Source organism: Ovis canadensis, chromosome 13, assembly GCF_042477335.2.
Source record: "Ovis canadensis isolate MfBH-ARS-UI-01 breed Bighorn chromosome 13, ARS-UI_OviCan_v2, whole genome shotgun sequence".
Taxonomy (NCBI): domain Eukaryota; kingdom Metazoa; phylum Chordata; class Mammalia; order Artiodactyla; family Bovidae; genus Ovis; species Ovis canadensis.
This window is the reverse complement of record NC_091257.1, coordinates 44,062,351-44,064,941: the sequence shown is the minus strand read 5'-3', so window position 1 is coordinate 44,064,941 and position 2,591 is coordinate 44,062,351. Positions and strand designations below refer to the sequence as shown.

Here is a 2,591-nt window from a genome sequence, read left to right as displayed (position 1 = left end):
GGATGTTCACAAACACAAACTAATTTAGTTAAAAAATGTTGATTTCTTCCCTGAGGACAGGCTAATGAAGTAGGTCAGGATTCTTATTTTAGAGGCAAGAAAACAGGGCTAAGGAAGGTGTCCCTGGCTGAACTCGGAGACCCAGCCCTGAGCGTGTCAGTGGGGCAGGCTTTGTCCAGGGGGCCCCACATCAGAGGGCCAGGACCCTCACACCAGCATCTGGCTGCAAAGCCTCATCCCCTCCTACCAGCAGGTGGTAAGGTGATGGGAACAGCCTTGGACCTGAGAAGATCTGAACTCTCATCTTAGTTCTGCAAACAAGGACTGTGTCCAGGAGGTACTGCTTCTTTTCCAGTGTCTGTTTTCTCATCTGTAGAACTGGGAAAAAGCCTTTTGACTCTTCCCACCTCTGAAGGTGGTTGAGGATCAAAACCATCCTGGCTTTGGAAAGCGGGGGTCCATCCACAAACCTAAGTCGGCATGATCAATAACCAGCTTTATCTATCGCGGAAACAGGAATCAATTTCACCACCAGAAGCTGTACTGGTTTTCTGTGTCCCATGTTGCCTATTTCCCAAAACACAGGTATGTTATAAGCTGAGATGCAGTCTGCATACTGAGGGGCAGATGGAGGATCCACCAGGTCTGCATTTACCCAGTGAGAAGCTAGTCTTATTGGGAGGATTTTGACTTAAGGATAGTTGCAGCTTTCTTCTTGCCACTATGTAGCCATTAAATCTGTGAGGTTGCAAAATCAAACATACTTCTCCTAGAGTTGGGTAAAGGTCTCCCCAAAACTAAAAACTGAAGGATGACATTTCAGTAGCTGAAAAGATTCCTCCAAATCCATAAAACCCACTTGCTAAATGATGTCTCTGGGGTCTGAGCAGAATCCCCATCATTATTCAGAAATAAGAGAGCAGTACATTCCAATTGTTTGGCTGTCCATTACTGAGGGTGACCAGAGCGGAGTTTGCTGGTTTTCTGAGTTCCAGTTTGGGACTTAGCCAGGACTTCACAGCACACCACATCCTTTCTGTCTTACCCAAGGCATCTCAATACTACTGCTAATAAAACTGTGGTTTATTTGGCACCTATCATGTATAAGTCACTTTTAAGAGTTTGTTCTCAATTTACTAAAACTTTGCATAGTGGCAATATCATACCCTTCCCTGGTGGCTCAGATGGTAAAGTGTCTGTCTACAATGCAGGAGACCCAGGTTCGAGCCCTGGGTTGGGAAGATCCCCTGGAGAAGGAAACGGCAACCCACTCCAGTACTATTGCCTGGAAAATCCCATGGACAGAGGAGCCTGGTAGGCTACAGTCTATGGGATCGCAAAGAGTCGGACACGACTGAGCAACTTCACTAACTAATATCATACCCATTTTACAAGATAGGAAACTGAGGAGAGACAAATGATTTGCCTGAGGAGGAGCCGAGATTCAAGTTCATGATCCCCTGACATCAAAACCTGTGTTGTTTCCACCCTACCTGCTCTACTGCCCAGCATCTGTGAGTCATCTCACTGCTGTCAACCCTTTCTAGATCCTTCTCCCTGAGCCCGACTGAGTGACTTTACTTCTAGCAGACAAAATGTGATGGAAAGGTCAGCATGTTACTTCTGAAAAGCACTGCACCTTGCTCCTTGCTCTCCTTCTGGTTATTTGCTCTGGGGTGAGCCAGTTCCCATGTTGAGAGAACACTCAAGCAGCCCTATGCAGAGTCCGCATGATGAGGAACAGCCAGGGAGGAACTTCCCCAAGGGGGAGCCATCTTGGAAGTGACCCTGCAGACCCGTCAGGCCCAAGGTGACCACAGTCCCCAACAGCATCTTGACTCTAGCCTGGGACAGACCCCACACCAGAATCACTCAGCTAAGTGCTAAGTGACCTGTAAACACTGTGTGAGGTGGTAAATGCTTATTATTGTTTTAAGGCACTAAACTAGGGGTCACGGGGGTAATTTGTTACACAGTGGTAGCTAACTAATACAATCTCCTAAACCTACCTTATAACTTTCTTGTATTTTTCTCTCCTACTGACCTTTCCCTAGTTTTTTATTTCTTGAGAGATTTCCTTGAGTGTATCTTCTGCCTTCTTTTAATTTCAGCTGTCATATTTGTAATTTCCAAAGGTTCTTTCTTGAAGTCTGATTGTTTCTTTTCTTGCACATAATCTACTTTTTTAAGGGTCTTTTCTCTCTGAAGATGTTAGTGATTTTTCGATATTCCCTCCCCACTCTTTGCATTGTGCCTGATTCTTCTGAGCCCCCACCTTTTTTTCTGTTTGTCTCTCTCATGGTGGAAGTTGTCCTTAAACGTCTGCTGCCTTCCTTGTCTGCTGCATTTAGGAGAGAGGCAGTAGAAAAGGTGCTGGAAACTAGCAAGACTTTGTGAGGTCCGGAGTTTGCCAATTAGTGATTACACTGTAGCATAGTGGCTGGACCACAGCTTCTTATTGTAAACACCTCAACATCAATATTTAATGCTTTTTCTTTGGTTTAGTTCTTTGAAAATGGGTCCTTTGACCTCCTGCCTTGAGGGTAACCTGGCTATATGGTAAACATAGTGGTCTGAAAATTTAACACAGC

At 45.2% G+C, this 2,591-nt stretch overlaps 1 non-coding gene across 1 annotated transcript; it reads left to right on the top strand.

Annotated features, from left to right (window-relative positions):
- The first annotated feature begins 1,169 nt into the window (after positions 1 to 1,169).
- On the top strand, positions 1,170 to 1,241 carry TRNAC-ACA (transfer RNA cysteine (anticodon ACA)). Its single transcript has one exon. It is a non-coding gene; the product is annotated as a tRNA-Cys (tRNA).
- The last annotated feature ends 1,350 nt before the right edge of the window (positions 1,242 to 2,591 follow it).